This window comes from Balearica regulorum, chromosome 4, assembly GCF_011004875.1.
Source record: "Balearica regulorum gibbericeps isolate bBalReg1 chromosome 4, bBalReg1.pri, whole genome shotgun sequence".
Lineage (NCBI taxonomy): Eukaryota > Metazoa > Chordata > Aves > Gruiformes > Gruidae > Balearica > Balearica regulorum.
Window position 1 is genome coordinate 65056361 of NC_046187.1, and position 27948 is coordinate 65084308.

Here is a 27948-nt window from a genome sequence, read left to right on the forward strand (position 1 = left end):
GGCAAATCTGAGTATAGCAGAAGGAAATGTCCCTCCCCCTATTCATGTCTAATTTGATTATCGACAGAGTCCCCTATCTTAGCAGCAGATTTTATACATCAGTTGAGAAGAGCTTGATTCTCCGAAATGGAACTTGACTTTATTTCAAGTGAAAAAGCAGAGGGTACAGCACACATTCTCCTTGCCAACCTCTTCACGCACATGCCCTAGTATGGTGTGGAGGTGATGAGTAGCTGTGCAAAGATTTTTGGGCATGGTAATCTGACTGCAGCACTCTGCCTTGCTCCCTGGGGGACTTGCTTAGACCACAGTTGCCAGAGAGGCAAGGTCATTGTTGCTCTGGTCTGAAAGGGTTCTTCCGTCCATCCCCTTATTTTCATCTGTTGTCCTGGCCTTTAATTTCCAAGCTTCACGCACAGATTAGTCATTTCCATTTTGGTTTCAGGCATGTGAGTTTTAACAGTACGTTTATTTCTGGGGTTTTTTGTGCTTCGTGTCTGCTGCTTTTCAGAAGTGTGTACCTTCCCCAAATGTGCTGTCTTTCTCCGAGCTGGTCCTTCTTTGTATGTGTATCCGTGAGTCTTGGAGATGTCTAAATATTGAAACACAAGCCATGTAAGGTATGAACTATTCCTTTCATTTGTCATAAAGAAATGGATATGTCAAAATAAATTGATGGATTTAGCCAGATTTAAAAACTTACAGTCCAACTACCTATTTTAGGTACTCTGATGTGATTAATTATACTTTTCCCTTATTCTCTGTAAGTGCTTAGCAATATATTTTTTTAATTTGATAATAAATCCTTTAAGGTGGAATTTGGTTACTACATGCAGGTGGGCTAATTTGTGTGGAAAGGCATGGCCAGACGAAAGGAAGACTAGGTAATTCATACAAAGGTGTGGCAAGCTTGTTCTGTGGTATAATGCAAACCTGCAGTTGTTCATCCACTTGCCATTGTTACTGTTGCTAAAAATAGAGAAAATCCTCAGCTAAGACTTCAGACCAAATAGATCTCACACTGTTGTCACTTCTCACCCAGCTATCATAAAAGCAGAATATACTACCCTTCTTTTTAAAGAATGAACTGCTTTTTGTGTCTGCCCTAAAATGCATGGGTTTTTTGATGCACAACTTTAAGATTAATCCCTGATTTCTGTAGGTGTTGCTACACAGCTATTTTTTTTAATTATAATTATTTTCAATAGTGCACTGTAATAGGTGCTATCCATGTATTGCTGACGGCTCTGGCCTGTTATTAATCATGTTCCACATTATTCTTCAGGGGGAGGAGAACAGACCTACAACTCTGTGATCTGACTGAATTCTGTGCTGCTGGCCAATGTATTTTGTAAGGATAAGGAAGTTCCTGGTGCAGAGCCAGCCTGGGTGAACCTTAACTAAGGTTGACTCGTTTATTTGTTAAACAGTAGCAACCCTATCATAGGTACCCAGGAGTACAAGAGTAGTTTGTCCTCTTTGTCACAGGGAAGTCTCTGTTTATGTCCACTTGTGCTCCACAGGAAAACAGAGCTTACGTGTCCTCGTTAGTTTGGTCAAGCTAAGCATCTAGTGTAGGCAAACATACTCTTTAATCCTTGCTTGCAATTTTTTGCAGGGTGCATTGTACCTGCTAGGTAGTTCCCAATTAAGTAAGACAGGCATAGGACTGTGCAATGGATATTCCATAAAATCCTCGAGTGTCCCTTTACTGGGAGGGGATTTTAAAGGATGGGGGAAGTCTGAAGGAGAAAGACAGAAGGCAGTAGCAGTGCACATCTCATACTGGGCACCTTGAAGCGTTTTCTGAAAGGTTTTCAGACTCTTTATATCACTGGAAATTATTTCTACAGATGCCTTAGTAGTTCCTTTTTGTGTTTTTTTACCTGAGTAGGCTTTACTTTCATACAGTACAAAGTACATGGTACTGGTGGGTTTTTTAATTGATTTACAGAATAGATTTTTTTCTTTCATGTTATTTTCTATCTTGCTGTCTGTATTAGAGAAGAACATATATTTGTTGTGCTTCTGCTGGTTGCCAGTTGTTGCTGTTACATCTTTTTATTACAATGGAGGCTTTTAGTCATATGTCATCTCCTCAATGTGTTTTTTTCAAATATATAAGTTTTTTGCCTTTTTTCTGGCAAATAAACAATTCTGTGTGTTTATAATAATATATATATCTTTCTGCATTGAAATACTTAATACAGAAAAAATATGAGTTTTAAAAAAATATTAGTATAACATGATAAATATGAACCATACTAGGTTTGACAGTAACACAAGTGAAGATATTCTTTAGTCAGTCTCTTTGTCTTCTTAAATAGCTCTCTGCAGATCATGGTGGATGGATTGACATGAAAGTAATTTAAATAGCCATTTTTATTACTGATTTAAAGCCTGAAGCAGGAAGAACTTGTTTTAAGTAATAGACTTTTAAGAGCCTTTTTTCCCCACCACCTCTCTGCTGCTTTCTGAAAAAAGAGTTCGTTTGTATCAGTTGATAGCCAATGAATTTGTATTTTGAAAGTTGAAGTTGCCGTTAAGTGTTGATTTGCTGCAAAATATTGCCTTTACAATAAAAGAAACACTTGTTGGTTGCCCCTATATGCATTATTTAAGGTATCCATAATGAAAAAAGCATATATTCAGATTATTATCTGAAGTAGATTGAAGCATTAAATGTGTTGCTATTCCAGTGATTTGTATTTTGAACACCTTTTGGAGGCAATTGAAATTCAGTTAATAGATATGAAATGGTACTGTGAATTAAAAAAAATAGTTAATTTAAACATGTTGGATGTGTAAGTAAATAAAATTATCAAAATATGTTTCATGTAAAAAATGCAATTATGTAACAAAATGAGTTTTTTCTGCAGCAAAGGAACTGATGTGATACCTTCTAGGCACTGAGTCTGCCAGGATTTAGAAATAGTAGATCTCATTCACTAATCCCTAGTTCTAGCCCTAATCTTGGAGGGGGAAAACAAGTTTATGTTTCTTCAGGTTATAGGTGGTTACTCTGTTTTTTGTTATTTAATGATGGAGTTTGCCAGTTGAATAAGTAGAAGTGAAGATAATATCCCCTCTCCCTGATCTTCAGAGGCTACTGCCATAAATTCTGGTTGAAAAACAAATGTTAATGAGGCACTTCAACCCTGCTCTTGCACCTTTCACAAAAATTGTCATAATTTGAAATTTAATTCTAAAAAGGTTTAATTTTTAAATGAAAACATTATTTATTTTAAAAATATGATTTCACATAAACTGATGGAACTTAGCTTAATTATTCCTATTAGATATTAATTGGGTTTAATTTTTTTAACTGTCCCTATATAGACAAGGACTATACTGGTATTTACTGGAGTTAATGATAAATTAACACAAAGACCTAATAGAAATATCATGTGAGAAACATTCCTACCTGCCTCTTAACTCCAACAGGGAAAAATTAACCAAAATCAGTGCCGTGGACATCTTTTGTTTTCTGTCCTTTTACCTGGATTGTACTTCTTTCTGTCAAGATGCTGAGGGACATGCACTTGTACTGAAAAGAGCAGGAAATTTAAAACGGGCACACACGATCTTCATCCTCTAAATTGTGTTCTGTGAACTGGGAAGTGTTTTCTGTCCCCACCTCTGTCAGGAGGATGTTGATGCCTTTAACACACTAGAAAACTGAGTCCTTGGCTTTCAGCTTGTACATATAGTGGAATAAGTACATATACAGCTTTTACAAATATAAATTATGTGTTTCTCGCGCAAAGATCCTTCCAGCTTGGGTCCATGTTGATTACATGAAAATGTGGCTTGAACCATCCGTTGGCAATGGTTCTGAATTGGCACACTGGGCAAAAATGTCCTGCAGCAAGGAAATGGTGGTGGCTGATCAGATTAAATAGTAACTGGACGAAAGTCACTTCCTCATCAAATTTGTGAAGTATGATTTCAGGGCACAGTTGCGAAGTAAGTGAGAGAACTTTCACTCAAAGCACCATGTTTTAAAAAATGCATATTGTAAAAATTCATTTTTCAGGTTGAGCATATTTTTGTTGCTGAACAGAAAAATCTTGAATAGGTGTTATGGAAGGAGGAAAAAAAGGCATCCAGGATTAAGGCCTCACAGCTGTTTGACAGTATATATTAAAAGATCCCTTTGCCTTTTTAATTTTTGATTTTCCTTTCAAGTTTCTCTTGGTATCTCAGTGGAATTGGGGGAAAAATTATTAACACAATACTACAGCTTGCAGTTGTAAGGGAACTGTATTTGCGCACTAGGCAGGTAAGCTAAAAATGGCTTAAGGGAGTAGCAAATATTTTTGGTATGTGTTTTAAGTGCTTGAGAGTGAAGATGTCTGAAAAGCATCGGGGGAAATAATGAAGCAGCCGAAACTGTCTGAATATTTATTTTTTCTCAGTCATGTTTATATACTAGCTGGTCCATTTATTTATTTATTTTAAAACTACCTCATAACTGCATACCCAAAATAATCTCCTGGGTTGCTTCCCTTGCAGTTTTTCCCTTGTGGGCAGAATTTTACTTCTTTTCCTCATGTTATAAAGTGTGCTGTCTGCCACGAAACCTATGTAATTTTGTTTTCCTAGACCAAGAGCTGGCTTTGAGGTGCCAGCATAGAAATTTAACTCTCTATGTACAGCATGATGGCACATTGCTGTGAAGGAAATGATTTGGGAATGGGGATCTCCTGTATGGAGAACAGCGGAGGCTGTTCCAGCGCATAGTTGCTGGCTGGGACAGCACATTGACTTCGCAGAGGTACTGCAGGCTGGCACCAAGGGGTGCTGAGAAGAAGAGGGCTCTTTCCCACTTTCCTTGCTGAATACCTCGCTGCCAGGATCACTGGGGTGGGGGGGGGGTGGGGGAGGACTGGAGGGCTATCTGTACAAAGGAATAGGAATTACCTATAAAATGTATTTCTGGTAAATGCTAAGCTGCTAATGTAAATGAGGTAGTGCTGTAAATTTTATGTGTTAGCTGAGAAGAAGAAATACCAGAAGCAAACAATAGCTTGCTGTCAGAACTTTAGTTCAGACTAGGCAGTAGGATTAGAAAAACCTCTACCCACCCAACCCCTGCTCTAATCTTAGTGGGTATGAGCATCTGCAGGTTACCAGGATTAAATTTAAGTGATGCTAGACATGGTATTGCCTGTCTGGTTCTTTTCAGTTGAAGAGGAGGAGAAAGAGACTCTGTAAGTGATGGCACAAAAGACTCTGATTCTCCAAACCAACATCTCTCAATATCTCATGAGAGGCTCACATGCCAATTCAGCTGTCTCATCTGACACTCCTTTTCCTTGCTTCAATTACTTACTACTATTATTTCATGTGCCAGTGTTGCTATCTTCACTGACAACTCTGCACTTACTACCTATTTGCGTTAGACACCTGTTGTCTGTGAAGAGTCCCATAATACTTTATCTCGGGTCCTGATTGAAGCTAGTCATCTAAAGGAAAAAAGGCACACAAGCTTTGTGCCTTCCCAGTTCCTGCTGAAAGTGTTCTCACTGAAGAAAAAAAAAATTAGAAACAGGTGTCTGGAGCAAATACACTGCCACTAACACTTATGGGAATGCTTAACTTGCTGCAAATATTATTTGATATTTCTTCACCTATGTTGGAGGAGGAGTGATGACTGATAGATGGAAGGGCCTCATGGCTCTCTGGCTGTCATTAGTTCTTCTCTATGTACAGCCCAAGTGCTGCTTTGCTACCTTCTGAGATGAACTCACAGAGAAATCAGATGAAGAAATTCCTGTAGATCTGTGATCATATGTACATTGTTAGTAAATATTCTTTTTTTCTGTGTGTATGTAAAACGGAAGCATGTTGCTGTGGAAAAAAGGTGGTGTTAGAAAGGGAAATAATATTTACTGCTCAAGAATCTTGCATGTAGGGCAAAATGTACCTTGTTCTTCTGGAGCTGTTTGCACACAAATTTTTTTTCCCTTCTAAATTCAAATGCAGCAAACAAAGTCTTCTTGCTATCAAGAACTTCCTCTGCACTTGCTTCTTTGCCAGCTCTCCAAACATACAGGTATCTTTTCTAAGAATTTAATGATTCATGTGCTTGCTGGATGGGTGACTAAAAGGATTGCTTCAGTGCTGAAACAATGATTTTGCAGTGGGCAGATTATTGTTGCAAGGCTGCCTCTGCACACTGTAAAGCTAAATTAATAGAAGCAAGTAAAATAGCACTTGTAGACAATCAGTATAATGTAATGAACCTTTTGAAGTTTTACCATCCTCCTCCCTATAATTCAGGTAGTTTCAGAAGACTGGAAAGAATAGACAGGTTTTATTTGGCTGCTTTCATACTCAAGGTGTCACAAAGTAGTTTTGGAAGGAGAAAAGAAAACTAAGCAAGAAAGGATGGAGTTCTAGCATTGTAATAGGAGATACAGTCAAACCCCTGTGTTTGTTGATTGATGTGATTGTGTTAGGCAGCTCAACTTTCCACCTTTTCCAAAAAACAATTTTCAGAAGAAATAAATATGACAATATAAGACTTTTTAAAAGCTAGAATTCCTCTACTTCCCATTCAGGTGATTTCTTAAAAAGAATTCACCAATTTGATTAGAAGCGTTGTTACCACATAGTCTATGACCTTTCTCAACTTGTGAAAAGAGGATTTAATAGAATATTGCCATTTTAACCCCTTAAAAGCACTGTTCCTTTCAAAACAACCTACACTTGCACAGGTTCTCTGAATTTATGCAACTGCGAAGAAAAAGATAAAATGGCAACATAATTATGAACTGTTTAAGGGAAAACAGTTCACTGAACTGTGCTGCCACCACTGGAACTAATATTTGAACCTTTCTGTCACTGTCAATCTCCAAGATTTTATTAGCTCTGAAAATCTTCAGTTACACCTTCTCCTGCAAGCACAGAAATCATACAGAGGAGCGAGACTGCCTGAGAAGGAGGAGCTGGTTTATGTAGTCAAATTCTGGAAAGTGGCCTGACAGCCTCTGACATGATGGACATCACAAATGTCCTCAGTAAGTAGATTCATAGTGATGTTGGGCCATTGTAAAGTGTTGCAGTTGTGCTGAGGAGAAAGGTGCACTTCAAATTCCTTTTCATTTGGGGATGTCAGTGAAGTATAATGCCTTGTAAAGGAGGAAGGAGTGAATTACAAGATTGTATATGGCTAAAATATTTGTTTTCATTGCCTGAGCTTGCAGCCTAAGTCCTTTCCAAAGTGCTTTTGAAGATGCTTTTCAGCATGCCCAACAAAAACCATACCTCATTAGCAGTCACTAGATGAAGCTGCACTTTCTAGTAAATGGGCTAGCTGGGCAAAAGCATTTAATGCCAGAGCCCATTTCAATAAACTTCAGTAGAACAACATAGTGAAGGAGCATGACTAGGCCAAGAAATTTCTGTATTGCTGAAACATGAGGGAAGCATTACAGACAATTGCTCTGTACTCCACTGAACAGGATACAGTTTCACTTCAGCCAAATTCCTGAGTGAAAGTTTCTGGTCTTTCTACTGAATAAGGCAAGGCTGTGTTTAGCCATTCAGGATTTACGTATTTTATTAATTCTTTATGTACCAGTAGGAGTAAAGCTGAGTTATGGTGAAGTCCTCAAAATTTGAGGAATGGGAGGGGATGATGTAGAACTCATATATTTTATCAGCTTTATGACACAGCTGATAAGGAGTTTGTCTTGATGATTCCTTAATACAAGGAGAAAAATAATAAAGAAGAGTGCAAATGCACAGTTAATGGAGGAGGAGGAATATATAATGATATTTCTTAGCTATTGCAGACAATGAAAGCTAAGGTAGCCTTCTGCTGGAGTCTCTTGGGCTTTACTTCTGAATTCTCCTCTGATACCCACAGACTTTGGTCAACAAGGGTAAATCAGGAGCAATTAAGACATGTTCCTGGGCTTCAGCAGCCTTGGGTCATCTCTTATAGCAGTGAACAAATGCTAAAAGGAGTGCATAGGTCCTTTCCATTTTGCGTATTATGGACAGTTCTCACAGAGAAGACATATTAGTCACATTAGGCCAAACTGCTGCCAACAGAATAAGACTAATTTCAATACACTTTACCAGTAAATAGCTACAAACTGTGATGGAATGAGAGCCAGCCCTGAACAGTTACCTACATATTACTACACCAGTTTTAGAACTTAAGCAAAAGGTCAAGGTCTGATGGTTATTCATGAGAAAACGCTGAAGAAAGTCCATCAGCAGAAGACCCTTTTTGCACCAACGATGCCAGTAATGTCTCTACCCTCATTTCTGAACAGACATAAGGACCTGGGATTCAGCAACATTCTTGTTTTGCAGTAAAAATTCAAATAGCACCAAATGAGTTAGTGATGTTTCTAGCAATATATGTACTCTTGTCCTCTGATTGATTTGTTGATGCCACACACCTTCTTCTTCAGCTATTCTCTGCTCTGGGTGGATTGTGAACCTCTGGCTGATGTAGGATGGTGTTCGGCCAGCTGTTTTGGGGCTGTTCTTTCCCTTAGGCTCCTGGTCACCCAGTGGTTACTCTCCTGAAGCAATCATTGCTTTTAAGCTGTGCAAAGTGTTTGATGCACAGTCCTAACTGAAAATGTGGACTAAGATTTTTTAAGACTTTTAGGAGGAAATGTCGTTATGGTATTTGATTTGCTTCCTTTTTGTCCACCTAACACCGGGCTGCTCTGGAAGTGGTTCCTGCAAAGCTTGGAATCACCCTTGCAGTTACAGCAACTCCCTTGCATTGTCTTACAAGTGCAGTGCTGCCTGGTGCAATGCTTTTCCTAACAGATCTCTTTGGCTGTCTTCACACAACTGCTCTTTCATCACAGCTTGCAAAGGGACCCTAAGGAAGTAATTCCTTCTCTGGGGAAATCTCTCCTAGGGCTTTTGTGTCACTCCATTCCCCTTATGTGTATATGGACCTCACCAGTAGAAAGAAATTTTTCCCTTGAAGATTTGTTACTGTCTGAGATAAGATTAAAATTTCCACTCTTACAATCCCAGTGGAAAATAGACAGGAACAATACTAGTTTAGGTTGTTGCCAGATGTCCTGTTTTTCAGCTTCATTGCACAAAACCAAAAGTGCAAGACTAGAGTAAACTGTAGCTCTTAACTATCAACATGTTATTTAACAATTTAGGGAAGTTTCAGGGGCTGGCAGATAGGAAGTGGTTTGTTATAACTTACGAAGTAGCCATGAAGGGGGATGGTATGAAGAACCCTCAGTGTTATTTTTTGACAATAACTACATTTTAAAAATCAGACTAGAAACTCTTTCAGAGCTGATTTTAAATTATTCTGTGAAAAGCTCACCTTCCTACAGTTGCTTAATTCATGACTTAAAAGATCTCCAAATATATAAATCTACCCAAGAAACAATTGAGAAGTGCTTTTAACCCCTTACTTTAAATGCATTATGATATAAGGAAATATTTTGACCAGCAAGAACAAATCTCGTAATGCTATTTAGATAAATGAAGTTATTTTCTTATTTAAGTTATTCCAGTTATATGAACTAAATATTCTGGGATCAGATAATAGTACAGAATACTTTTGTAAGTAAGTACCTTTGATATTGGTATGAATAATCCTGATTTGTTTTATCAAAAATATGGAGGAATGTCACACACTGCTGTCAGCATATATCGTTTTCTGCAAAATAGCTATAAGGTTTGCACTTACAGAGCTGCCAGAATAGAACCTCTATTGGTGGCCCAATGTTCAAAGTATTTTTCTAATTCCGTGGCACCAATATCTTGTCCCCATAATGCTTGCATTATTTCTAAAAGATTAGTAAACACACCGTAGTAGTAACTTAATTAATATTCATAGGAAATAATTGTCAAGGGAGTTTGTTGATCTTGCAGTCTGAATGAAAGATAAAGTAGGTTTCTGATGGAATTTTTTTAATGCAAACTACACGCTTCTTTTTTCTCTTCTTATATTAAAAAAAACCCCAAACTAAACAAACAAAAAAAAGCTGAGAAAGATTCTGTCATACCGATAGTACTACCAGCTGTCTAGACGCATAAGTAATGTGAGGTGATGCTGTGATGGAGCACTTTCCATTCTATTCCTCCTTGCAGTTAGACTCTTTCTTATTAAGGAAAATGTATATTCCCTATTTAAGAATTTACAGCTTGAAATAAAAAGGAGAATACATTTCAGAGAAGGTGGAGGATACTGTCATTATCATTGTAACTACATTTTTTGCATAATCTGTGTGATAAATGAACGTAAAGCAACAGAAGCTAAGGAAGGTTTGTGCAGCATTGTGTTATTGTGTCTGTAAAACCTTTTTCTCTCTCTGTTCTTTCTCTCTAGAATGCTAAATAGAAGCCATAGCTTGGGAATCGATAGTTCAATTAGATTATATGGTGGGTTTTTGGATGACTGTTAGCATAGCCAGGAGATTACTTTCCTTGGATATTGGTAGGAAGCTGCTCTGGAGTGGAGGCATGTAACTGCACCTTTAGCTCGCCTGCATTGGGACAAAACTGCAGTAAGAAACAGCCATAAGCTTGTGGTTTTATATTATGCTTGCTGGATGCCCAGGGACTAAAACATAATTAGCTATCCCGCATCCAGAAGGAAACAGAAACCATTTGCAATACATACAAACAATGAAAGGACGTATTAGGCCCAGGTCCCAAAAAGTATGTACTTAACTTTAAGTATGCAAATTGTTGCACTGGAGTCAACAATACTGTCTAAGTGCTTTAGAGTATTGGAACATGAGTGCCATAAAATGACACTGCACAGACATTATGGGATAGCTGACTATAAGACTTCATTTTGAAAGTAAAAAAAATTATGTTCCATGTTGGGGTAAAATTCAAACTAAAGTTTGCTTTTTAAAATCTTTAATAAGCATAGATGTATGCAAATAACCCAGCCTAAGAGCATCGCAAATAGCTTGGCCAAGAGAGAGAGTGCACTATTGACCTCCTAAAATAAACATTTGTAAATTCTTTTTTCCAAAAAACCTCAAGCACAGTGTCTGTTGTTTTGTAATATCAACATCCATGTGCATTGCGCAAATGCCATTTTGAATATTTGTTGGATACCTAACACTAAAATATTTGAGCATGAACTTATTTTGTGGCTGAGATCATTCATATAAATTGCACTAGATTAAATAGGCTTTGGTTTGCAGTTGGTTTGCACTCTGTTCACATATAGACAAGTATATTTCATTTTGGGAAGTTTAATTTTTTATAGACTATTCCTGTGAAAATGTTACATGGATTGGATTGGAGTAGAGATAAGCGTCTATTCTGCGTGATAAATAGTAGTGTGTCATTTCTAAAGCAAATGTTATCATCTACGTGGTCTTACGGTAAATTCTTAAAATAAGAAATAACTTCTTAAAATAAGAAAATAACTTGAATTGTTAATTTAAAGAGGGCTAAACATTTCCGTAAAGATGCCTTTTCTGGAAGCAACCTTTTACTTTTATAAATTATCTGTCTTCAATAGTATAGTAATATTGCAGGCATCCTTTGTGAAGCTCAGGCATTGCTCATTATCATAATATTTCCGGATGAGAGGTTTGAAAAGGTTAGTCTTTATTCTTAGAGTAACCAACCTAGAGAAGCTGTAACGAATAACAATTAGAAAAATCACAGATTTTATATTGATCAAACTCCAATTGCTCACTCAAAGAATTAATTAGAAGGGAAGAAGAGCAGCAAAAGGTGCTGGGGAATTTTGAAGTTCAGAGTGCCTAAGAGAGTCCTGATATCCAATGGAATCCTGGCTGCTTTTCTCGGTAGAGTGTTCTTTTTTTGTTTGTTTGTTTCCAAATATGTCTACAGCTGTCCTAACCTCTTTATAAAAAGCACTAAGGTTTGTAAAAGGACAAATTAACTTAGCAGTGTTTGTTGGTGGCTTCTGTTGCATGAGGGGGAACAGAACTACAACTGATCTCTGAAGGCAGAGCAGAAGCTAGGGACAGCAGCAGCAGAAGCAGGAAGGTTCAAAAGGACCTCTTTACCAGGGAAAACTGAACATGGGGGCATAACAGAATGGAGTTGGAAAAGAGGAAGATCCAAGTAGAAGAAGAATAATATTAGCAGTAAATATCACAGCAAATAACACAATCCTTTTCCTGACCTCATCTAAGCTAAACATTACTGCAAAGATACACTGTTGTATTTTCCCATTGCACACTGTTTGGAGAGAGTTCTCTTGCTGTCTCATTCTCACCTGCAAATATAGCATTATATGAGATGTGAATGCGTTATCTAATATCTAGTTACCATCCTTAGGCGCCTAGAATGGAGAGCTACACTGCATGCAGTGACAATTGCCAATGTGTCTATGAACAACAACTGAACTTTGCTTGGTGTTACGGAGTCTCCATAAGTATCAGTTTCTGTTTTGATTGCACATCTATTTACTTTCATCTTTTCACCTTTACATTGAACTAGAAATCAAAGACTAACGGTGACAGTTTACATGGCAACGACCCTGTAAATGTAAATAGAAAAGAATTGATGAGGTCGTTACTTTAAAAAATGTCTGCTGAGTTATGCCAACTGTTTCTGATCCAGTCTTGTCAAAGGAAATGGAAAGTACCTCACTAAGCATTGGAGGGGGACATGGGCAGAGATAAGCTTGGATGGACTGACCAGAACCAAAGCAGATTTGCATGATTTAGAAGAGAGATGCTAAGGGAGGAAATCCTGGTATACATTTTAATTAATATATATCCCTGGACACGAAAGCTAAAAAACAAAGGAATAAAGGTTTACTTAAACTACAAAATGTACATGCAAAATGTGCTGGAAGGCTGAAGAAAGACACTACTGAAGCCTGGAGAGAAAGCTAAATTTCCATGAGTGCAGTGTGGTGGGACTCAAACACCATGCACGTCTGACCAACTACAGTGGACCTGTGATACATGTATTTCACTGCCTGGGTTTGCAGAACATGAGAGGTTATTTGGTTTTCATGAAAACAGAGAGAAAAGTTGACCATAAAGTACAGGGATCCTGGTTCATCCTTTAGTCTGCTACACTGTTTGAAGACAACAAAGAAAAGGAATCTCTGTTTATTTGGGAAGTGTTGTCATTTCACATTACTTTCACAACAAGATAGAGATGAGTTGAGATGAGCCCCAGTGACAGAGCTCAAGATCTGAACCTCCCCGAAGACTGGGAGGCATCTTTGTTCTGTGCCTACACACCCATGTGCTGAACCAGTAAGTGGTTAGACAGCAATTGTTCCTTGTCTTTATATGATAGATAAGGAAAGACAAATCTTGTTTTGCCATTCCCCTAAGCATCAAAGCTTAGCCTTGAAAAAATGTTGAGGAAAATAAAATTATAAAAATCCTGAGAATTAATTGGCCACTGCAACTTTTAAGGGTCACAGCCTTACGGGCTTTACAGGCAATTCTTCTGGTTCATCAACCATGCCTATGTAAGAGGGATAGACTGCTACTACTTCTGCAGTGACTTATGCTCTGTCCGATGTCACTGGGTTATTCTCCCTCAAGAAAACACCAGGTGTAAAACAACCTGTTGTCAGTGCAGCTGCCACCGTGCGAGTGAGAACCTGTCATGATGTTTAAAAATGCCACTGATGACAATGGATGTGTGCCCCTTTCTTCTTGCTCCCTCCACTGAACACTGTTAAAAGGTGAAGGCTGATAGCTGATGCCATGTTAACAGCAGCAATGGATATACCAAGGTGAGGAACAAGTACATTCAGCGTGAATTATTGTTTCACGTTTTCTCTACAAGATCCATGACTGATACAAATTGAGCATATCTCTGTAAATAAGATTTTAGCCAATCTACAAAACCCCCCATGATTTGTTTGCCTGCATCTTATCTCTTTAGAAATGATTAATATTTTGTGGTATCGGGGCTGTAAGTCAAACTAGAGACATTATTAAAAATCTGGAGAAACAACGTAAAAACATGATGCATGTGATGAAACTTCAAATCCAAAATGATGTTAGAATGGTATAGGTTGATCATTCTCTTCTTAATCTACAACTTTCATGCCATAAAATAGCATGATCCCTAGAGGTACTGACTGCAGCTTAGCAGCTGTTTTGTACACATATAGTTTATTTTTTCTGGCAAGATACAAATGAAGGTATGGTATCTGTTCCAGTGAAGTTGTATGAGAGAGAGTTGGAGATAAAAAGTAGACATGGAAGATACTTAAGATTAATTACATCATGTGATTACAGCTGAACCAAACTTTACAGTCTCAGTTCTGTGACGTTCCTGTCCCTGTGTTGCTCTGGGAGAGAGGGGCCTGTGTCTCACTCTTGCTCTTGAAGTGTCTTCCCTCCCTCACCTTCCCACACATTCTTGGACATCTTGGCCTTGCCATCTCTTCCAGTATCCACAATTCAACACCAACTGTGGCCTTCTGGAGGTGCTTCTTCCCTTCATGCTCCCCCAACAAAAGGCAATAGATTTCATGTTGGAGTGCCCCTGCCCTCCTTCCCTCCTCAAAAATGGCAGTAGCTTCAAGATCTGCTGCAGATCTTTCTCTGAATATTTTAGACTCTGCAGGCTGTGCAAAAGAAGGGGGTGCTTTTTCTCTTTTTCCACCTTCTGCTTTCATAGACGTGTTATTTTCAGGAGCTCTGAGGCAGGGACTTGCTGTATGGCTGTCCAGATAGCTGTTTTGCAGTAGATATAATGCTATGGCCTGGATGGACCTGTGTTGTAGTTTGAACTTAGCCTGAAGCCTACCTGTTGAGTCTCATTGATCTGAAAATACTTCTGTGAAAATAAGACACACACACACCCCTTCCCCCCCATTTTCCAAACTTCATTCCAAGGCTACTGTAGGAAATACACAGGCAGCCCACAAGACCCTACTGCTTTACTAGAGCTCTGAGCTATGAGTTTAGTGATGGTGTTTGGTGGTCTGCAAGAAATGTCGAATCTTCAATGAAGACCCATCATTCAAAAGCTTTGGAAATCAAAGAAGATCCTCACTGATGTTTGATAAAACTGAAAATCTTACACACTTTTATAGATGTCACGATAGATGTTGGTCATTAGACAGGGATGAATATTTAAAGGATTTTTAAATATCATGGGCATCTTGAAAGAAAGCCTGAAATTGCCAGTGGGGAAAAGGAAGCCTGGATGTGAGGCTGGTGTTGTAGCCATGACAACCAAAGCAGAGGAGATGTGAATGAAGGCAGGCGTTCCGAAGCAGAGCTGTGCGGGGCCTTAAAGAAAAGGCCAGATATTAGGAAAAAAGGTGGAGCTCGTTGCTGGTAGATAGACTCAAAATACAGGGAAGGAATTTGATCAGAAAAAGCACAGATGTGTTTTACAATGTGTTGTGCTTGTGAATGGTATATGGAGACTTTTATGATGTGGGAGGAAGGTGTTGACTCTAAAAGGAGGAAAAACACAACTGTGGAACTTCTTTGGAGGAAGGAGTGTATCAGGTGATAGGGCTTCAGTGCAAGGGCAAGTATGTATGATGTCTGCAGAGAACACTGTGGTATTGACTGCGACACAGTAGGAAGGAAAGAACAGAACTGGGGATGGAAACTAGTGGTGCCCATGTTTTAATTGTGAGTTATTCCAGCTGGAAATGCTAGATGTGGTTTTGGCTGGACAGAAATAAGTTGTGAGTGCAGATGTACAGCTGAGCTGTCAGCAAAATGTTGGCAGTTGGAGCACGTAAGTGGCTACCACCTATACAGCGCGGGATGCAAGCAGGAGGAAGCAAAGAAGTAAACAGTTTGCTACATGGATATATCTCTGTATTCTCTCTAAGCTCTGTCCCTGTCTTGCTATGTGATACTGGACAAGTAATTTATTATCTTGTGCTGGTTTAGGCTGGGATAGAGTTAATTTTGTAGCAGCTGGTATGGGGCTATGTTTTGGATTTGTGCTGAAAACAGTGTTGATAATACAGAGACATTTTAGTTACCACTGAGCAGTGCTTACAGAGAGCCAAGGCCTTTTCTGCTTCTCACCCCACCCCACCAGCGAATAGGCTGGGGGTGCACAAGGAGTTGGGAGGGGACACAGCCGGGACAGCTGACCCCAACTGACCAAAGGGATATTCCATACCATATGACGTCATGCTCAGCATATAAAGCTGGGGGAAGGCAGCGGGGGGGAATGTTTGGAGTGATGGCGTTTGCCTTCCCAAGTAACCATTACGCATGATGGAGCCCTGCTTTCCTGGAGATGGCTGAACACCTGCCTGCCCATGGGAAGTGGGGAATGAATTCCTTGGTTTGCTTTGCTTGTGTGCACAGGTTTTGCTTTACCTATTAAACTGTCTTTATCTCAACCCATGAGTTTTCTGTTTTACTCTTCTGATTTTCTCCCCCATCCCACTTGGGGGGCGAGTGAGCAAGTAGCTGTGTGGCGCTTAGTTGCTGGCAGGGGTTAAACCACAACATATCCTAAGGATATGGATAAGGAAACTTATATGAGAATAAGTTTCTTATCCTATCCTGTGACTTTATATAGTTCGCAAATATTGTGAAAAGTAAGTTTGTTTAGTTTTTAACTATTTGTATATACAACATTTACCCCAGTTGGCCTCTCAGTGGGGTCTTTTAAATGCTACCTTAATAAATTTACAAATTAAAAATAAGGAGATGCAAAAAAGTGTGAGGAGCACTGCAGGATATCCCAAAGTCACAGGCAGTTGCTGTCTGTCATGTATCTTGCACTGCTTATGCTCATTACATTGAGAAGATTTCTCCTTCTGCCCCAGTGTTTGGATTACCAGTTCCCCAACTGGCTCTTGCAGCTCTAAAGTTGAGGTTTCCTGCTTCTAAAATGTTTAACTCCAAGTTTCTGTTTGTTTGCCTTATGAATGTAAAAGCATTCTAGATTTATTATACTTAACAGTTAAACATTATTATCTAAAAAAGAAAATTCTTCTGATCTGTTTGTTCTAGAATAAATACACATTTATTCTAGATGATCTAAGAGATTGATTTTCCTGATTACAAAATAGAAAGTAAAGCTACTAATGAAAAAAAAACCAAACCCCAATAAATCATAATTCTGTTGTTAATGTAACCAGTGACCTCTTCATATTCTTCAGCATCTAGGCTAATTTTGGGAAGGCTGACAACTCAGTCTCCTTCCTCCCAGTTCAGGCTAGTATGTCTTGGAGAATTTTTCAGAAGTTACATATCCTCCGAATTTTTTATCTAACCTTAAAGTAAGATTGTATTTAGTTCTTGGCATGTTTCAAAGTCCACATTGCTCATGGCTGGTTACATTTTTGGTAAATGGCTGTAACCATTCTCTTTTTCTAATTGACTACCCTGAAAAGCAGTAAGCTGGAGTGCTCTTCATGAAGACATGGAACTACACAGAAATTCAGGACAAATTCAACTGAGCAAAAGAGAGATCGAGGCTACACAATTTATAGGTTACGCTTGCATCATGTGCCAGCTGTGGCCTCTGAGTGTGCCCTGCTTCCTTTCCAGGAGTTCAGTGTTTCACTGGAGGGATGGATCCTGCCGATCTGGCCACTTCACATCATTTCCTAGGCTGCTCTAGGCCCTTACAGCTTTATATGCTGCTGGCACACAAGTAACTGTGGACTCATAAATCTGACCTGTAATCTTTTTTTGTTTTGCTGTAAAGTGGCATGTGTATTTGTTTGGTTTCCCACAAATTCTGCTGTTGCTCAGAGCGCGTACAGTGTATGGATGCTGTGCCAGCATGGCTACGAGGCTCAATATCAGGTGAGAAAATAATCTGGGAAATGAGTTGTAGTGCCTCCTAAAGATTTTGGGTTTCAGCCCTGGGCAACACAAGAAATAGTAATGTGAATTTATTTTTAAATATGGTATCACAAATTAAAAAGAAATTTTCTCTCATTTTACCTGTTTAAGTGCAAGCTCCTTTACATCTGTAAATTTTGATGATAAGGTTACTACCTAAAGAGTTAATTTCTAGGAACATATACCCAGAGCCAGAATTCTCCTCAACCAGTAAAAAAAACAACAGATTGAGTTACTACTTTATTGCTTAATAAACTAGTAGGTTTTGCTTTGATATTTCTTCTTTTAGTCACTAAGAAAGTCACGAAGTAGAGTAGGTGTTTCTTATTATTTCTTCAGATGTTTACATTTTTAGCACTGGAGTCTCCACTGGCCTAGGGACAGAGCATACTTACGCCTTCGGTCTTGTGGCAATTATTTTAAATACTTTTGACTATCATTGCTACATGAGCAGAACTTTATGCACCATCAATATTTCAAATGTAAATAAAATAGTTCTTTAAAAATGAAGATCACTTAAAACATAGTGCTGCTTGAATGTTGAGGAGCCATTATGTTTAATAGCATTTTTAAACTATTAAAGTTGAGTGGTTACTTTTTATTTTGCATTTAGTCACTCATGGGAGACATTTATTTTGTCTCATACTCTGCAAATAGTGATGCTGTTAGTAGAGAAGGTTCTCATTTTGAATAATGGTCTCATTTATATAATATCCCTTAGTATAATATATTCATATCTTAGAGAGGAATGAAAATTCACAAACTGTTAAGGGGTGTACAGAAAATCAAGTGAAATGTATGTCTATAAAAAATCTTGGGGGAGGGGAAGCAAAAGGGTGAATGTTCTATTCTAGTAATTGTTTGGTTTGAAGTTAACACCCTTTCTTAGCAATGATGACGTCAATAGGAAATAATGATAATAAAAAATAATTTGTATTACAGATTAGGTAAGATTTTTTCCAATATCCTTGGACAGTGAACTCCAGGACAATTCGGAATGGCTGACTGCATGAAAACGCAGAAAGAAATTATGGAATTAGATGCAGCAGTTTTTATAGCCCTGACTTAGCTTTATGTAGGCATTTGAGAGCCATTCTTGCTATTTTTTATTCACTTTTTATGGCTATTCCAGCATGTTCCAGTGATTCTCTTTTTATGCTGTGGTAGCACCAAAAAGAAAGGCTCATTTATTTGCTACAAACCTTGCAGAAAAATGAATAAAAGACTGATTCATCGTTTGTTCCACAAAACGTATTTTTTTCTATTACTTTTGGGTGCCTTGCCAAACGCCTGGGTTTATATTTCCCGATCCTGAGTGCTTTGAAATTTGAACCAGAAAAATGGACAAATTGTAGGTATAGGTGTACGAGTCTTTTTGGACACTCTTGATTAAGACAGAGAAGTTGAAGTGGGAACCAGAAACCGATACACATTTAGAAGTACTTAAATCATTGGTGGGGTGATGAATGTTGGGTAGATAAGCGTGCGTGTGTATGTGCAAATGCTAGAAGCTATATATATGTAGCCACCTTCTTGAATATACAGCTGTTATTGCTAGCAACAGGAGTTTGTCCAGAATAGTATCTATCCCTACCTATTTATCTAAATATTGCTTTTAAAACAATTGTTTATAGCATAAAATTAGCATTGACTTTGCTAGACTTTGCAATTACCAGAGCTGCAAATGGAAAGTCAGCAACAAATTTTGGAGGTTTCAGTGTGGTGTTGGACTCTGTCTTTTGCTTGCCTCAGATCATGTCAGAGCGGACAAATCAACGCATTGCAGCTTAAATCATATCGGTAGGATAAAGATTCTTTAGAAGCAAGTGAGATAGATAGTAAAAAAATCTGCACTACAGGACTATCTTTCAATTTGTTATGCCATTGTAAATTTTAAAATATACTTTAGTTTTAAAGAAGCAAACCTTGCAAATTCCTCTTTTTCCTAAAGCAATCAAAATCTGTATGGATTCAGTCAATACCTTTTTGAGTAACCACATATCATTTAGCTACCCATTTGTGCTTTGTAACCTTGACTTGATAAAGCTGTTTAAAAAGTTTTAAGAAATCTTTTGTATGGAGGATTATTAATACGTAGAAAAGATCCCATTACTTTATCTAAAGACTAATGCACTATAGTAGCCTTTTCAGTGAATATAAGCTATCTTCTCCAACATGTCTGTAATTCTGTTAAATATCTATTTAAAAGATGTCTAACAGTGTCACTAAAATGATAGATGTTATTTTTACTTTTAAAACTAAAAAGTACAGCACCTTCTGAAATACTTTAAGATCGTTTATGTGCAAAATGAATGCATGGTATACTTTAAAGAATAGATTTTTCAACTCAGTAATTTTTGCACTCTTTGAGATTGTTTCAATTGCTACAATAAGGGAATTTGAACTCCAAATAATTGGTGCAGCATTGTGAGTTTTATGTGGATTCTGTGGTCTTTTGAGCATGAAGCATAATTGCTCTTTGCTTTTAGAAAGGTTTTCTTTCAATAACATATTTCCTCATTCTCATTAATGGAAATTAAATAATTTACCTTTTTTTTTTTTAACTTGCAAAGTTTGGGCAAATTTCTGTCTAAATTTATATCATCTGCGTTATCTATCTAATTCATGTATTACAGGTATTTTTGTATTCTAACTATTAATGTGGCATACAAATGTTGTAGTCGATGCAATTTGTATTGTGTTGTATGGCTTGGTGTAAAACTTTAAGCAGGAATTTGTAAAGAAATTTTCAGAGGAAATGATCTGATATTAATACTCAAATTTTTTAATGAACTTTAGTGTCTTATATAATGGCATAGACACGCATACTTGATACATATTTTTCTCTATTAAAAGTAAGTTTTACAGAAATAGGTGTCTTGGAGAAATTGCTAGCCAGCTTCCTTATTTCCTTTGCCTTCCACTGTCTGTTAAAGAGCTTTTAAGCTGGTAGATTAATGGTGAATCTCACTTTAATAATGCACATAAAACAAATGTTATCTGTATGATTATAGTTACTTGAGCCCCGCGGCTGTTATGTGCAATGTACACTTCTCACTGCCAAGACGTGACCCTTGTCCAATGTATACAATCTATAGACAAGTTTATGCTCTATAGTCAGGTTTAGACTTTCAAATCACTGCATTTTTGTTATATCTACACTGTTTGTGCACAGTAACTGATGAATGGTGGTTTTGCTTGTACACTATGGACAGTGTTTGGAAATCAGCATATCTCCTGGTCCAAGATTTCTACTTATCTTCCATCAATAGCAATGCTTTATGAATTTAAGGCTACTGTATTCTTTAGTTTGGGACCTCTACCAGAAGCTGTCAGAGGTGTGACATCTAGATCAGGCAAAGTAACTTCTGTGTTTCTTCTCTATGTGCAAGCTGTCTTAGCACCATAGAAGGCTTGTGGTCAGTTGCTCTTCAGAATTTTAATGTCACATATTCTTACCCAGCATGTTGTTATTGAAAAGAGAAACCATGGATATACAATAATGGTGTACACTGGTTCCCAAGAAGATGCTGTCTGTTCCCCCTCCAAATCACTGTCTGGTCCCACTCACAGACGTAATTTTAAAATCTCTGTTACTGCTTAAAAAAAGAAAGAGAGGCAAGCTTTTCTAAGCGCAAAAGAAAATTTTAATGTCTAGGGCAAAAGTGGATTTATTGAAAGCGTTTTGCCAAATACAGCCCCTCAACTCTCAAGAAGTGCAAGAATTGCAACATATGCCTTTGCCAAGAGTTCCTTGTTGCCTAAGTTGCGTGTAGGTGCTGATTTAGCATGCAAGTTTTCTCCCTCACTATGAGATGCCTATTTCTCCTCTAACAGAACAGGGCATCTGAGTCATCCCATTCAATCCAGACACTTTTTTTTAGGAGTTGCAACACTTGTGTACTTGCCACATATGTGTGGCCTTTGTGCCTAGTATCAGGCTTTTGACAGAAAAAGGAAATTGCCAGTGGTGTCATGAAATGTGGAAGGTTCATGGTTTCTGTGTGAGATGATAGTCTAGAAAGATCCATGTTACCTGAATTTTTCGAAGATACAGAATATTTTATGTGATGGCAGAACATCTGTTCATAGACCTTAGAAGTGCGACCATTGTTCCAGGTTAACCTCTTCTTGCTAACTTAAGAAACCTTTTACTAGATGTGTGGATAAAAGAATGGAACTCTTTAAATCGATCATAAGTAGCTGTAGAATGTCTTTGGAGTATGCTTTTTGGAAGACTGGAAAGCAAAAAAAATCTTGAGACTGAGCATAAATACCAATAGGTTACACCTTCTCTGCCTTCTAGTTTTGTAATGAATTTTGCACAGCCTTAATGAGAAGAAAAGAAGGCAGTTCAGAATGTTCGAGGATCAGGAGATGAATGTTTCGAGTGGCCAGAATGGAAGTTTCAAAAAAATAAGACCTCCACCCACAGTCACAGAATGACGGAAATATTATACATGGACATCAGGTAAAAGGGCCAGTTGTGAGGGACATGTGCTTTGTGTTAAAGCTTTTTTATAACTAGTAGTACAGCATGCCGTCCTGAGGAATTCAAACCATGCAAAGGTAGAGTGCCTCTGCATCAAAACATAGAGAAGCAGTGTGAATGAGAGAGGACCCTCTCTTCCTGAAAACTGTACACAGTAAAGATGCCTTTTTAAAATAAATCTTGATTATTAACCTAAATCTTGCTACTATTTTGTGGTGAATGTGGAACATACTGAGCAAAGAGAAAGAAGTGAGTAAGTACTATGTTAAGCTTATGGACATAAGAAAGATACTCATAGTGTCTGTCTTTCTGTATTATCATATGAAAGAATGGAGAGTTTATATTTACTTTTTGGCGATTAAGTGAATGCCAGTTTACATGCCCCTGAGGCAGAAAAAAATTAGACCACCGGTTCCCAGGAATGCTTAAATTCTCCCCTATCCCTCATTAAGTTTTATTACAATGCATCATGTAATGCTTATTGGAATTGGTCCCATCCACAGTTAAGAGCGTCATCCAGTGATTCAGGCTAATCCTCCAGCTGTGATGCAGTTTGGGGTGGTTCAGCATCTCAGTAATTCTGCCTGGTACGGGTTTACTGAGTCACCGACATCGCAGGTCTGTGGAGCAGACCACAGCAAACTGGAATAGTATTTGTACATCTCAGAATAATGGCAGCGATCAAATTGTACCTGGACTATCTATAGTTAATCTAAAGTACCTTTACTTCATTACAACAGTGAGAAGTGTCTTGAATGTGCTTCTTATTCATCATTTACTGTGGTACCTGTTTTTATGTTTGCATTACGATAGAGCTGGACACTTGGGCAACATAAAAGACTTCCCCAAGGCTAGATAGTGTCTCACTGCAGACAGGAGCAAAGTGGTACATGTGGCTGATGAATAGTTAGAAATGTGACATAACTATGGGAAATCCTTAGGGAATGGAATTAGAAAAGATAGTAGTAATGATGAGTTAAAAAAAAAAGTTTTGGACCGAGGTGCAAGCTATCCTACAATAGCCGAAATATACATGTACCCCAAGTGCTTGTTTCTCCAAAATAGAAACATCTTAGCTGAAATGCAAGTTTCTTAGTGCCAAAATGAATAAAAAATCCCTACTTTTTATCTGAGCAAGTGGTTCTTCTGATCTTTAAATTTCTCAGTAGTGTAGTCTGACCTCGCATATGTAGGCCACAGAATTTCATTGATTATCTCATCAATAACCCTAGTACTTGTGTTTGGCTACCACTGATTTTCTGGTTGCTTTTGATTCAAAGTTATCAGGACACACAGAACCTACCACTTCTCTTGGTACTTCCAGGAATCTATTGCTGTCATTGATATAATTGTACCTTCCTTCCAATATTTATTTTATCTGAATATGAATTCCAGTCATGGTTCTCTGTTGCATCTGTGGAATTAGAAGAGCCATTTACAGCTTGACGATGTCTTATTTTTAAGGTGTTTAAATGTTGCAATCACATCTCAATCTTCTTCAGCTAATCTACATACACCAAATTTGAACCTTCATGGTAAGTTCTCCATCCCTCACATCATTTTTGTAACTCACTTCTGGATCCACTTTTAATATACTTTAAAAATCATCATCACCAGAATGTAGACAATGTCCCAGGACTGCTGCAGAGAAGGGTAAAACAATCTCCCTACTACTGCAGGAAGTGAAGGGAGAAAACAAAGTTTTCGGTATTATATCTTATTTAAGGATGCTTGTTGGCTTAAGATTAAAAGGGAGAAGTGTTCCCTCTCCTAAAGATGTCATCATGTACAAGTTTAGTCCTGCAAAATCCTCATTCACCCGTCTAACTTCACTAACCATGCCAGCATTACCTGGTATGCAACTGTGGGATGTGTCGATCTGCAAACTGACTATAACAACTGAAACCTCTGAAGGAAGCGACTGTCATTTAATAAGGAGTTTCTAAATAGTACCTGACATGCTGAGTCCTACCCTAGTTGCAACTTTTAGGTACTATGAAAATATAAAGGTTAAATTTATTATGATAATAAAAGATTGTGAGAGCTGTGCTGCTGAAATCGATCAGAGTAAGATTAAACAATAAAAAGCTGGTTCACGGCACACTGAAGTAAGGGGGAGCATTCATTGGACTTTGGATCAGTCCCAAAATCAAAGGTTTCTTTCTTAAAAGAGATTTTAAATTCACTATATAGATTTCCTACACATTTTTTCAAGATTCTTTAAGAAATAGCAACTTAAAAATTATCACCTTTCTTATGTTACTTGGAAGTATATTTTCTTGATAAATCAGTGACACAAACTTAAGTAGTAAAAATAAATGTTTTTTATTTTGCAAATACCACCTGCACATCTTAAAGCCAGTAAGATTCTGCCTGCATGTGGAAGGGGGAGAGCTGATGTATCGATCAGACGAAGTGCTGCAGAGACTATAAACTGATGGTCAGGAGGAAAGAAAAACAAAACAAAATCACAGGAGAAGACACAGCAGCAGAAAATCTATTGAAAATAATCCACTGCTGTCTTCTTCTCAGCTTTTATCCCCAAATGAGACTATATCTCAGTCTGTTTCTGGTCAAGACCAAGCATAACAAACCTTAAACATTTGTTTTGTATTGTTTCCCTATGAAACTTTGAAGGAATTATAGAGAAAATCAAGGCATGTCTTTAAAAATTCTGATCAGGTTTCCTCTGGAGTCTTGCTGCTGGAAGAATGTCTTATGGGTAAATTTCCACTCTCTCAGCGGGGCAGTGTTTTGCATGAACCAACTCCCAGGAGAAAATGTTGTGTGCTTATTCTGTACAACAAGGCTCAGGCAGCATCTCCATATTAAACTGACCAGAGGGAGGGAGGGGAAGTGGTTGACCTGAGGGGAAAGGAGGAGGGATGAGGAGAAGACGACAGTGTTTATTTTCAAAGCCAGACAGTGCTATTCATAAAAATAAAAATAAAATATTTAAAAACAAGCACAAAAAGCCCCCTGAAATATTTGTACAGGTTTCCAGTGTGCTATATTACTTACAGCAGTTAAAGAGTGTGAATATCACCTTACCAGAAATACGCTCATTAAAAGTATGAGATAAAGCTCCTCAAACAAGAAATTCTTTTGTCAAGTAATTTTTTTTAGTCTTTTTTAGAGGAAGTCAGAAAAACACTCCTCCTCTTTATTCTTTTACTGCTTGGACTTCAGGCTTTTTTATGCTTCCTAAAAATTGACTTCACTTTTCAGTCTTTTCTGAACCTGGTTGGCAGTACATACTGTCTCACTAATGGAGCTTGTTGTTACTGGGCTATTTCTTGGTATGGTTCTGTGATTCAATACTTTTAATTATCTTTTTATTACAACATGTACCAGGTCCTAACATACAGTAGATTTACTGATAAGGCCATATACCACTTGTATCCATTTATAGTAATTTTTATAATGGTATCTATCTCGCTAATAAAATGTTATCTTATTCATTCAATTTGTGTGTAATAAATCAGCAGCCTGTTCGCTTTCTTCTCATGCAGATATCAGTATAAGTATGTACGACTGTGTGCATGTACTAAACCTGATGATGTTGCTTGCATACAAATGGAAATTAGCTTAAGAACATTTCATTAATGAAAGTGTAGCTGTTTGTCTGTGACCTGAGTAAAATTAATACCCTAAATAAAATAAAATAGCATGGGACTTTATTTTACCTCTCAAGTCCTTTGAAAAAATGCATCCAGCCCATTTTTTCCTGCCATTATTCCCATATTACAGATTGCAGACCTAAATAATTGTAAATGGTGTATGATGCTCTGTTTCAGTGTCTTTTCCACCGTGTAGGATAAATCAGGAATTCCCTGATTTAAATTTTTTTGTGTAATACCAGTAAGGTGCTGCATTAGCTAGCTGTGGAAGTAGCAGCAAATCTCACTCTACATATATGCAAATGAGGATGCATTTAGCTGCTTACACATTTAGAAATGTGTGATGTACATAATGGAAGATGAAGTAATGCTCTATGCCCTTGCTTTAAAGGTGGCCTGTAGAAAGCAGCACTTACATTGTACCTCCTTTGAGAGGAATCTGAATCAGACTACAAGTACGATGAGGATGTAATGACAAACACAAAAATAAGTGTAATTATTCCCATACAGATAGTGAAAGTTTGAAACAAACTTTAAAATGTTTGGAGAAAGTGCAGAATTAGGTATTTCAGTCTTCTGTAAAAACAAGGAAACAAAAAGTCCTCCATAATTCTGTTTGTTCTCTATGCAGACATTCTTCCCTGTAGAAGAATCCTAATAGCCATACTCCTTAGACTTAGACTTTAGACTACTTTTGAGTGGACATGAGGAAACATTTCTTTGCCAAGAGGGTGCTCAAACACTGGAACAGGCTTCCCAGAGAGGTGGCCAATGCCCCAAGCTTGTCAGTATTTAAAAGGCATTTGGACAATGCCCTTAATAATATGCTTTAACTTTTGGTCAGCCCTGAAGTGGTCAGGCAGTTGGACTAGATGATTGTTGTAGATCCCTTCCAACAGAAATATTCTGTTCTGTTCTGTTCTATTCTATTCTATTCTATTCTATTCTATTCTATTCTATTCTATTCTATTCTATTCTATTCTATTCTATTCTATTCTATTCCTATTCTATTTCAAAAAGACAATTGAAGAGTAAAATCCACACATTAACAACATTCTTAGGAAAATATAAATTGGAATTTGTTGCTAAGAAAGCCAATATATTACTGTAGCTGTTACGGGATCATCTTTAACATGAACTATATACACTAAAGACAGTGAGAGTATGTCAAAATGATCTTCTTGGCCAGTAAAGTTGTGGATGCCCCCTCCCTGGAAGTGTTCAAGGCCAGGTTGGATGGGGCTTTGGGCAACCTGGTCTAGTGGAAGGTGGAACTAGATGATCTTTAAGGTCCTTTCCAACCCAAACCATTCTAGGATTTTATGGTAACTTTTCTCTCTGATCCACATTTTGAAGTTTTCCTCTCCTGCTGAATACTTGATCAAACCATCTTCTAGTGGTGAAATCAGTCCATGCAGCTCTTACTGCTGTTTAGAATCATCTGGTGAGTAAATGAAATGGAAACTAAAGGAGTAGATTAATGACCAAATTTACTTTAAAGATTTCTCGTGTGATTATTTGGAATGTGAGAACCTACAAATAAAATAAGACGTAGGACTGATTAGCCATATCTGTCTATCTCCATTGTTCTAAATGGCAAAATAACTTGTTTTGCATGAGAGAGGTGCATGGACTTTATATCTTGATCAGAAGCAAGATGTGTATGTTTTCTGCCATGAGAGTAGGGTGTCAAGTGTGTGCATTCGCTCCAAGAACTGCCTACTGGAGACTGCAACTGAAATTACTTGGTGACTCAACGTTCCTCAAAAGCAAGAACCCATTTAAGAAGAAACTGAAGGATTTGAGTAGAAAATGAGGTGTTTCTCCTTGGGGCAGAGAAATTTAAAAACCTCTCATTGTAGTGGATCTTCCCCCCTTTTTATTGTTCATTTTTGGGAGGACATTTACCCTGTTTTTAACTTCTATAAGGAAAGCACTTGCTTTACTTGGGACATCTGATCAGTGAACATGGTTCATCTGCTTCTGTTGTAGATTCTTGCCTGGCTGTACTCCTATCTGATCAAATCTCTAGGAGATACAGGTCAGGCTTATCTTGCTATGGTAGCAA